Source organism: Rhea pennata, chromosome 1 (genome assembly GCF_028389875.1).
Source record: "Rhea pennata isolate bPtePen1 chromosome 1, bPtePen1.pri, whole genome shotgun sequence".
NCBI classification, from domain to species: Eukaryota; Metazoa; Chordata; class Aves; order Rheiformes; family Rheidae; genus Rhea; species Rhea pennata.
In genome coordinates this window covers 212,726,736-212,738,867 of record NC_084663.1, presented here as the reverse complement: position 1 = coordinate 212,738,867, position 12,132 = coordinate 212,726,736, and positions in this window count along the sequence as shown.

The window sequence follows — 12,132 nt, the reverse complement described above, 5'->3', positions numbered from 1 at the left end:
CTTACCCAGGCTTTTAGGACGTGGTAGAAAATTAAACGGACATTACAACCTCCATGCGATAAACCAACCAGGTAAATTGAAAGAAGAAGGGGAAGCCAGGGCTGTCAGAAACGTATCGACTTGAACAAAAAGGCGTACCTAGAGAGCCTGAAGGCAGCTAGAGCGGAACGATGGCAGGCATCCACAGGGAGGGAGCTCCTCAGACAAGCTGCCCGAACTGAGAAAGCCCTGTGCTCCCAGTTCAGTCAGGCGGGACTGCAGGATGGAGAACTAGACAGACAGATTGTCTTCAACTCTCTGCCTCAGGAGATGAGGAATGGTCACTCAAACACTTTCAGGGGAAGATGATTCTAGCTGTTTCGTGTGTTACGGGATGGAACAGCTTATCTAATGCTGCAAGAAGTGCACAGAAGTCAGAAACTTTTTCACCATCATTCTGTCACATGCCTGAATCACTCTGAGCTCTGTGGGAAAAAGAATGGACATCTCTAAAACCACAAGCATTTACAACAAAGCAACAGTCTCCATCGCCTGTTAGCAACCCTCAGCCTGCAACATTCAACTGGGATGCTCTGACATGCATCCGTGGGGCTTAAAGATTTTAAAATGTTTTATATTACAAGTTATCACTAATCATCTTTATTATCATAGAATATCAGAGACCTAATGTGGCAACACAGCATGCTAAAAGTTATATGCAGATAACATTTCTGCATACATTTCTGTTCTGAAAAGTCATGGGCTAAATAGACAAGCCATGGGCTACGAACTGCTATTTATGTTCCCAAGATAATATTCATACTTCTCAGCTTTTTCTTTTTTCCTCTCTCCTTTCTTTCTCCATCACTCAAATCTAGCCCAAGTCAGTAGTAACTGAAAAATCTGGGCTTCTGACAGATATTCAGTGCTGTTGCTGCAGCACCTGACAATACTTGCCAGTGCATCGTCCAGATTCTAACTCAACACAAACAATAAACAACGTTAATGTTATTTTAGTATGCTTTTTGTATGTTTGATTAGTCAAATTTGCCATTTAAGCATTTAAAAGCCAAAAAATGCCAAAGTGAACATCAGCTGCATCACCTTAATCAATGCCTTTTGCATATATACACACATCTTACAAGAGTTTTTAATTACATGAGCGGATGCTATTTTTCCACTGATCCCTGTTCCCTCATTTGGTTCACAAAATGAGCAGCATTCACTCAAGGTAGGATTTGTGCCACTTATCTCTATGCATCAAATTTAGGTAATTGGAATCTTAAATAAGCCGAATCTCCTTTTGAAATACAGATCTGACTGTGCTGAATGTACAAGCAGACCATAATTCAGATATCTCGGGGAGGTGAGAGGAAGCCACCCTTTAACAAAATAGCGGCTTATTTTTTTCACCTCTTTATTTCACACACGCCCTACTTACAGTAAGCTGGTCAAACCGGAAGATAGAAAATACTGATTTATTTTATAGTATTCTATGATTTTTGACACAGTAGTACTTCAACAATTCCTTCTTAAATTGTTTTTATAACACCCTACAAGGAGGAGAAGTAATAAGTCCAGTCTTATACAGAACAGTTCTTGTTCACTTACTTTCTCATTTCCTATCCATCCTGCCATTTCTGATTTGTTTGTCCAATATAGTTTCCCCCATACACATTAGACTTTTTTGGTAAATCTGTCTACTCCCCCACAGCCAGTCACTTTGTAAGACCAGTCCTAGTTTCCTGTTCACACCCCCTCTCTCCTAGCATCTTCTCACTTAGTCTTCATCATCTTCCCCACTCATTGTTTTATTTTAATGCAGAAGCTCAATATTTTTACCCAGAACACAAAAAAGTGATTTTTTTTTTGTCAAAGGTTTAGTCTTGGCCAAATTTAGGTCAATTTTCACAGACATAAGATGCACACTCTTGATATGCAGTCCATCTTCTTGTCAAGCTGAAAAACACAGACGCATTCAAGCTTTTCAGATAAGTCACTGCCAGTATTTTAACACTGAAAAATAACCTATTCTCCTTTCATTCTGTGAAACAGCTGAGCTGCTCTGGCTGAAATTTTGGGTGGGGGAAGAAGGATTGGAAGAGTCAGTCCACAGCAGACTGAAAGACATTTGTCTAAAGCTCAAGCTTTTCTAAATTTGTAAGCAATTGAAAGTAGGATCTTTTAACTGAAATTGCCTAACAATCTTAAAAAAAAAAAACAAAAAACAACACACACACTTCTACAAGGTTCACCTACAGTTAGAGCACTAAATAGATAGCCTCAAACAGAGGCCACATCACATTGACACTGGTCAAGTGAAAACAAGTTTTTATTGCAAACAATTATTTTTTTCATGGTCTCTGTATAAGCAAAAGTTTTGGAGGATATGTAGTCCCTACCTTTTTCTCCCCTCAACAGCTGTGATCTCACTGCTAAGACGTGAATCACATTTTGGAAGAAATTTGCAGTTACGGTCTACTGACTTCTGATTTGAGTTAACTAGATTCATCTTAGACTGTAAACACTAAGGGAAGGAACTACCTTTTCGCGTGAGCCTGTTGAATACATAGCCCAAGGGGATCCATACAGCTAACTATTAAATATGTTTTAAATGCCTTGTATCCTTTAACATACAAAGGCTATGCCTTTTTTCCTTGCACATTTTTTTTAAAATCAGAACCAGCAGCATTCACTTTTTGTGTAGTGTTACCAAGTCTATTTCCTAATTCATTTTAAGGTGATGTCTAGTAATTTTAAGAATTTTTTTTATCCTTTTTATTGATGGTTTATCAATTTGAGATTCTGGAATTGAACTGGAGTGAGCACTTTCAAAAATGCTGACTCAGAATCTTACAATACTAATGTTCTTTTCGGTAACATCCTATCTCATAAACAAGATCTGATTCTGTCCCATTAAGGTGTTCTTATTTACAAAAAGAAAGCATGCATCTTCCTTTGCTGAGGTAACCTTCAAATTCAGTTTGTTACAACATACAAGCCAGTTTTCCCATATCCTAGCTCTGTCAGATTTTGCTTTTGGGGGATTGGACTGATGATTCTGCCTAGAGCAGACCAGGAGAGACATGGCATTACTGAGATCCTGTTTTTGAAAGCATCCACCTCAGATTAATTATAACCCACTGCTCCCATTTGTATTTGTTGACTAGACAAATTCTGCAGGATCCATTTGAATTGGATCAGCCTAGTAAACCCTGATACAATTAGTAATTTGACTTTTATTTTCCTTTAAGATATAATCTTAAGATTTCATTTGCCTTTGTATGGCAAATGACTTCATATGACCACATTCTGGTCCATGGTACAAAAGCAGTTGATAACTTCACCTAGATCTTTTACCTCATCTCTTTCTGCAGATTAAGAGTCTCCTCCTTTTAATCATCTTTTATTAATCCCCAGTGAACTCTGCAGTTCATACTATCAAACTTCAACCAATTTCTATTACTCCAGTGTTCAAGGTTATGCAGTTCTTCTTATATGATGTTCCAATCCTCTTTTGTTTTGATGTTGCCTTTCAATTTTACGTCATTGCTAAATGTAATCAGCAATTCTGTCTTACCTGAGTTTCACAACTATTAGCCCTGAAAATATTATTAATTTATTGTTTTCATTTGTTTCTCTTGTATTGTATTACTGCACTCTTTGTTAAAAATGTGTGACAAGACTACAACCACATAAATCTAATTTGAAAAAAGTGCTTATCTAAGTAGTACAGTTGTTACAGCTCCTGTCACTTTTTCTATCACAGACTTTCTATCAACCTGTAAACTGTAATTGTTTAGAGTTACTTGGCCACTAGGCAGACTGGGAAATTGTGATGGCACTCTCGTTCAGCTCCTCAGTCATATCCTAATAAACGAAATTGTTTCATTTTAGTTAAGTTCACCAAAGTCCACTGAGAATAAAGGCAGGTGTTCATGCTTCTCAGAACTATTTTTTCCAAGCTTTCTGGAAACCAAGTTGTTTTTTGAAATCCTGAGGGCTAGAACTCAGAGAGGGTGGGAGAAATAAGTGTTGAACAAAACTGAATAAAAGCTTCAATTCTGGGAAACTGGTGCTATTACAGAAAGTTAGTAATCATTTCTATTTAGATACTGGCTGAATTTGATGCCAAAGCAGCCTTTGTTTAAAGGTAACATGGAAATTAAGTCTTCAGAAATTTTAACACTTCACCTCACAATAGGATAAAATTCACATAAAGAGATAGAAACCAAGAATAATTGAAAAGTGGTAGGCTTGACAACGGAGGTCTTGTTGAAAGATCTGGTGTCTCAATATTGTCCTACAAGTTACCTATTATTATCTGTCTTCAAGGATGATGCCTAAAAACTTACTGAGAAAATAAAGTATCTTGATACTCAATGACCTTATCTTACCCTCATGAAAACTTTCAAAGCTCCAGTTCACTCAGCTGGATCAAACTTGAGTTTAGCATATCCAGAACAAGTAGCAAAACTATTTCCCCCTTTTAAGGCCAAGAACACCCAAGCAGCAGCAGCTGGAGGTAAGAAACAATGAACCAAATCACACTCCCTACGCAGTCACCTAGGCACAAACTGTGCTCTCCATACACCATCAGCTGGGTTACACTTTCTGATATCGCGATCATCAGTCTTACCAATACCATGAAGTGGCTGGAGGAAGCATCAGGGTAGTGGGAGGAGGGACTGGTTCCATACCTACTTTGATCTTGTGATCATGGTACAAACTTGGGAATCAAGAGGCCTAGCTGCTACTTAATTCCTCAACATAATTCACATTCTTCCTGTGGACTTGGGCAAGACATTTTAAGTATCTGTCAATTTACTAACCAGTAAAATCAGTAATTTTCTACTGCATCTCATAAGAGTGCTGTGAAACATATTTTCAATGTTTGCAAAATGTTCCAAGATCATTGTTATTAACAGTTCTTTACATTACAGTGGGATTAGAGATATCCAAGTGTTTACATTGTAAATTTACAAAGAAATTATGTGAATGTAATGATAAACAGGCAGGAAATGTCTCTTAGCACTAGAAGAAGCAATCATAAACTTCTGCCATGGGGAGCCACTCACTCAAATTGATCCTCATGTCTATGACGTTGAAGTTTTTCCATTGTCTCAACTTCATGAGAAAGAAAAAGAACAGAAATACCTTCTCAACAGGGACTCCAGCAATGACGAGCTTAGAAAACGCTCTCGCTGAAGGAAACCACAAAGACACAGACATAAATCAGAGTTAGGTTCCTTTCCTCACTTCCACGTTCCTTCCTTTGACATTGGAGACAGACAACATCAGAGCCAGATAAAAATTGTGATCATTCCCTTCATAAGTGTTTCTTCGCTCACCTTTGGTCAAGCTTGATGGCTGCAGCTGTCCGCTTTGAACAACTCTGAGATGATGTGTTGCCTCCTTTTTTTCCTCTTAAAATCTTTCATCATCTGCTCATAAAGAAGAAAAGAGCTCCCATTTGCCTTCTGAACTACTGCTGTTGTACTTTGGAGGCTACAAAACAACATATGAGTCATTATCACTGTGATTTCTGATACCAGCTTCAGAAGGGCACTTGGCACTTACATGTCTGCATCAGTGTGTTGATTCATATCAGAACAAACAGTTCACCTCCAATTAAACATGAACTCAATAACTACTTTGCCTGGGCCAAAACTCTGCATTTCTAGCAAGTGGAAAAGGAAACACTAATATGAGCCCCCAGGCCCACACAACACAGTGAACATGACTCACAACCAAGACCAGAGAGAACAATAACAAACCCAAATATAAACTAAGTTGAAAAGTTTTCATCGTTTTAGTGTGCTACTAAAAGCAAGACAGTGCGCTAAAAAGTTGGTGGACTCCAAGTCAGCTAAGTAAGCCCAGTAAAACACAAATGTTTATTTAAATATATTTTAATGCTACAAGAGACAACAGAGTCCCTCTTGACTTTCTTTTAAGCCCTGAAACTAGGTTGATACAAAAAACACTAATATGAGCCTCTGTAACCCAGGGGCAATTTATTTGTTAATTTTGCTCCATGGCACTTTACAGAATCAGAGAAAGTTGATCCCCAGTAACAGCAATTGAAATTCATTATTGTAGCCTTCTTTCAAAGTTTAAGAAAATATTGCATATTGCTTTTACATAATTATCTTTTCTCAGAAATACAGGTAAAAAGGATAACATAACAATAATAGATTTTTTTTGTTGGTCTACAGGACTGGGCATAATACAGAGAAATACATAATTCAGTCTAAAAGTTTTTTGGAGTATTGTTGTTTCAAATAGACTTGAAATCTAGTCATTTTACCTCAGGACCTTCTACCATTTTTTCAGTATTTACAATTGCTTCTAAATATGGTTCTAAGTTATCTCACATAACTAAGTAAACTATGATTGAATGTAAGCAAATAATGAAAATGTTCACTTATCCTTATCATTTCAGGACTTCTTAATAATTCTGTCAGGTAGGACTTTTGGGCTTTAGGTCTACTACCGGTCATAAGTCAGAAGAGATCTACCCTAAAGGCCTAGGTTGTTTTTGCAAGCCTGGAATTTAGAAAAAATACTTTGAAAGTTTTCAATTGGACCCCGTGGTAATGGCAAGAGATAATAAACACTGAATTATACCATACCACTCCGTGGGATCTTTGCTCAATATACGGCCACATTTTAATACAAGCAGCTCTACTCGTGAATAAGCTTCAGAAAGATGGAAAGCATCACAAAGCAAACAAAAGATGAAGGACTGCACACTGTGCAATTTATGTTAGCAACTGCCACTTTACTATCATGAATGAGCTCACACCAAAGCTGAAGAAAAGAAAAGCTAAGGACTGTTTTGTATTATGCAACTCAAACTAGTCACATATAGCTATATTTCTGAAACTATAGGCAGGTGGGACTTCAGAGAGAGTTCTCAACAAAACCTTCATTTTAAACAGGGTGCAATTTTAAATAGAATTTTCACAACTATTTAGAAATATTAAAATTCATAGCACAAAATCTGTTCCTTTGCAAGTATGTCAACTATGTGGACATTATATCGGACACCAATTAACAGAGGTTGTCTGAATTAGGATTAATGGGTCCCAACCTGTATGTTTATACATCATATGCAGATGGCTAGGAACCATCATTGACTAAGGTTAACCCTTTTGAGACATTTTTGTAATAAAACATAAGCAAAATACATATTGCCATGAAAGTAAGAGAATCTTCATTCTACCCATACTAAAATCAACATAATTAACCTTCTTATTCACTAGAAAAACAGGTATAGTTCCCTTGGAAAATAATACTAATGTATTACTGATTGAGATGTACATATTAACCTTCTACCACAAAGGCACATTTGTAAGAAGACATTCCTGTTCTGTATGCACTTTATCAAAGTAAACTCAGCCAGCTGCTGAGTGAACTACATATTTCAGTATGTCTATGAAAATGTTTTTAGCTTTCTCCACCCTTTCTAAACTACTCCTCACAATTTTAGGAAAAATTACTTAAAACACTATAAACTGTGCTAATGGGTGAGACACAGGTGGATATAATAATCTCCAATTTCCATAGCCAAGGATTCATTCCTTCTTACTTTAAATGCAAGGTAGCATGCAAAATAGCACATCAGTCTCTTGAGAAATGGCCAGTAACTCCATGAAATGCAGATTATAGTTTAATAGAAGTTTGTGTAGCACAGACACTGTGCACAGACACTGACATGACAGCTGCCCTATACTAAGAAAGAAATCTTATGCACCATTTAAGACTGCAACATTCAACTAGAACAGGATTTTGTCTCATTATATTCCGGAAAAATCAAACCTTGTAAGAGGTCCTAAAACCCTTATTAGCTATGTTCAGTAGATTTTTCTCCAAAGTATCCACATTTATGAGTGGGGTGCTCAAAAATTTCCCTGGAAATTGGCTTAAAAAGTAAGAGCCTTCAATTAAAAAAAAAAAAAAAAAAAAAAAAAAAAAAAAAAAAAAAAAGTGGAGCTTTTCTCTTTGCTTTTAGCTTTTTGTTTTTTAGTCTTTTTGGATTATGCATATTAAATTGTCTTCAAAACCAGGAGAGTTAGCGCCTTCTATTTTCAAACAGAACATAATAAACAGATATAATAATTTGATTTCAGGATCTTGGTCTTAGGAGGAAAAAAAAATTAAACATTTGTATGGCTCAAAAAAAGAAAAACCACAAGAGCTTTGGCAGCATCAGAGAAGGCAAGGCAATCATTTGCAAACAAGCCCTGTCTTCAAATCATCATTTACTTAAAAGCAATTCATTTCTACTCTAAGCATATTGAAAAATTTCTTTTAAAATCTTAATTCTACACACACTACTGCAGTAGTAAGAGGTAAGTTTTTACAGAAGAATATCCATTTTTGTATCATGTTGAAGTTACAGCCATTATTATGGAGTATAATATTTTGTATTTATATTAAAGTCATTTATCAATCTTGTTGCATCAGAGATTATGAAGAAAAGGTCAGGGATAGATTTGGAGACTTCCTTCCTCCATGACTCACTTAATCTGTCAAGTAATGTTTCTTGTTATACTTTCAGGAAAAAAGCGACTGCCATCAAAGCTAACAGCACAATCAGAAAACAAACAAAAAAAAAAATCAGTCACAGTACTGGTTTAATATGCAGAGCTGCCAACCATGACTGAAGAGCCAACAAGCCTTCTCACCCTTTCGTACGAGGCAGCAATGTTTGCCAGCAGAGCGAGAAAATACTTAGGGTAATACCCCTTCGATTGCTGTCACTGCACTCAATAGGGCTTGCAAACCCAAACTTTCAGTTTAAGTGGGTACGATAAGGATACGATTATATCCACACTGGTAAATCAAACATGCCTGGGACCAGTCTCCGACGCTGAGGCAAGCTGGCACAGGACACCCCGCATCCATTCTATTAAAGCCTCCAAAAGACGGTGACGGCATGTATATTGCTCTCGCCCGTACACCAGGATTACTACCCGCTTAAGCACGGCAGAGCTCATAAGCACTCTTTGGTGCAAAGTCTGGCAGCTTCCTTCAAATGCAGGGAAAAGCAGCTGGAAAAGGGTAACATCCTAAACCACCAAAATTGTTTCCTAAAAAAGGCTGCGCTGAAGCCTCAAGTTTGTAAGGGCCCAAGCTCAACAAGGTTTTTCTGACTGAAGGCATGATGACTATTTTTAGCTCCTGTATCTAACCAATTTCCAGTAAAGTTTTAAATATCAGTGGAAGAAATTCTACGAGTCTGGGGAGAAAACAAGAGCTAAAATGGGAGGCACATGCACTCCCTGCTATGTAGTTAGCTGAACTATAGATTCGGCACTTCTGCAGTTGTTTTAAAACAGAGTGCTTGGGAGCATTTGCCAGCAACTTGCGGTACCATAATGCCCAATTTCTCCTGTTTAACCCCATCCAAGAGTTTTTAACTTGTTAATATCCTGAATGACTCACCTCCCATAAAAGAAAACAGATTGGGAATTCTAGAAAGGAAGGGAGCTGAGGGCAGACACAGAGCCAGGAACAGTTAATTGCATAACTATGGAGAGAGGAGAAAAATCGGGGGGGGGGGGAGGGAGGCTGGGTAGAAAGGGAAAGTAGGAATGTGCACAAATGCAGGTATAGCAGAGAAACTACAAGCAAGGATACGTAGGGAAAGGGAGAATGGGAGAAAAGGATGTGGAATGACTCTGAAATTGAAAGAAAAAAAAATGAGGAGAATCAGAGAAAAGGAATACCACATACACCTCGGTGTGCAGCAGGCAGCAGCATGACAGAATCAGTTGGGTGCACAGAGAAGAGGAGAGAACAGACACAGGGAAGACCTGGAATGAGAGAGGGAGCCAGTGGTGCTACAAACAGGAAGAAATTGATGTTCTCAACTCAGTTACAGGAACTAATAAAATGTTGTAAAATGAACTTTAAAAAACATCCCAGGCTTGAACATGCATTTTTACAGACTACAGACTTAAGGGCTTGCACTCGTATCCAGAAAAGCCATGTTCTCACCTATCCATGGCAAACACACAGAATAAAGCTGCTACAGGGTTGCACCAAAAGCAATTCTTTGGAATAACACTACCATCTGGTGGTCAAAAAAAAATTCAGTTATGAATGCACCATGAAAGTATATTTAGAGTTGGCACTTTAGGTAACTGGCTTTTCTGACCCCTTATTCATGTAATTGGTATCGACTACACTGAAAAGTACGTAACGAATTGCAATCCAGACTTCAGCAAGCCACTTGGTGAGTTCGTGTTTTTAAGTGACACATTCCTGACTGGTCATAAGCACAAATAACCGTCTGAGGCTCTGAAACAGGCTGGCAGTGATTTTTTACATTCTCTAGCAACTCAGAAGAATAGAGACAACATACGGGTTACGTTTAGCTTTAGAACAAAAGGAAGTAATACATAACTAAATTCTCAAATCATTCTCAGATAAAAAGTAAGGCCTGGGCTGAACTGGGAGCCTGCAGGAAATATGACAACAGAAAACAGAGATTATTGTGCGGGTCATCCATAAGAAACAGGAGCTGGAGTTCCTACAGCAATGAGCATAGATGACATAGGACACAAAGCTATAGAAAAACAGACTTCATTAATTCAGCTGCTTAAAAAACTTGTTCTCACATATCTGCATCTAGAGTATAAAGAAAATATTTTAAAATAGAGAAGGGAAGCTTTGATAGAGTCTGTAATGATACCATTTTCAGATTTTGGTATCTATTTTTCAGTACACTCATGTTTAAAGCTTCTAAAGAATTCACGGATGTTACTCAGATCATTACCACACAGGAGCGAGCCCCTTGTTTCCTAAAGCAGCAGGTGCCACCTCCAAAGTGGCAGCATTAATATTCTGTTCCTTACTTCTAACAGAACATTCCTTAATTTCACCCAAAATCTGAAATACCCAATATCTGAAATACCTAAAGGACATAGCTGTTTTTTTCCCCTTATATTACAGTAATTTGAAACCCAGTACTCCAATGGATGCAGAGAAAAGCATGTGCTTCAATTCAAGGTTTTCATGAGAACATGCAAAATGTTCTACCATACACATATAATCTATATGATCATTACATCCCATGCCTTGCATCACATTTATTTCTTTACATCTAATCCTGTGCAAATGATAAATATAAAATACTCCAGCATTTCTCCTTCCTTTTCCTTACATTATCACAGCTCACTTCCCCCTCCCCTTCTCTCCCTGTTAAAATTATTCCTTCTTCTCACACCCAAAGGACCCTCTTGAAGGTGAGGCATCCTAAATTCTCCCCAGCACCTCACATCAGATTCACAACACTTCTGTGCTCCTGCAAGCAAGCAAGAGCTTCTCATGCTAAGAGGAAAAGTTTTATGTTTTTCAGCTTTGATCTTTACACCGACTCTCAAATAAGAGCAAGGGCTCGATTTTGTTGCTCAGAAGCAACATACTTATGCACTCTCTCCTTGGGAAAAACACGCTGTGCAGATTGTGTTCAGTCAAAAGCTGTTCCAACAAAGTCTGATAAAATTATCATCTTTGGTGCCACCTTGTGGAAAAAATACTGGCAAAGGGGCTTCTAAAAATACTGAACGCTTGTCTCTCTTTGCAGGTGCATTTAACTGCTTAACTGCAGTCGACACTGGTAACCACTGTCAGCAGTGTTTCAGTTCTACAGACCATTAAACCAGGGTTTTACCGCTCCGAAACACTCGTGGAGAGGTGCAACCTCCTCCAGACACATAACTGCATATTAACACTACAACCAGAAATGAAAGGAAAACTCAACCTGCAGCCTAGTAGTGACAGGATGCATTCATGCTTACCATCGTATTCTGGGTGCATCTTTCCAGGTAACCAGACATAAAAATATACCCTAAGGAGGACGGTGCCTATTTTGCAGGGCCTTCCCAAGGCCATTCGGGGCCTGCTGCAAAGCCCACCATCCCCACCTTCTGCAGCACGAGAACAGCACCTGTGTTTAGCTTTATTTCCACTGGAGAAGCCGGAAGAACCACCACACCTGCACTTTGCTCCTAAGGACGGACAGACAGACGGACGGACAGACACTTTTAAACGTCTTAGCCGACCCCCGGAGCGAGGCAGGCAGCAGCCCACGGCGCGGGGTCGTGTGCGGGAGGGAGACGCGGGATGGGGCACCCCAGT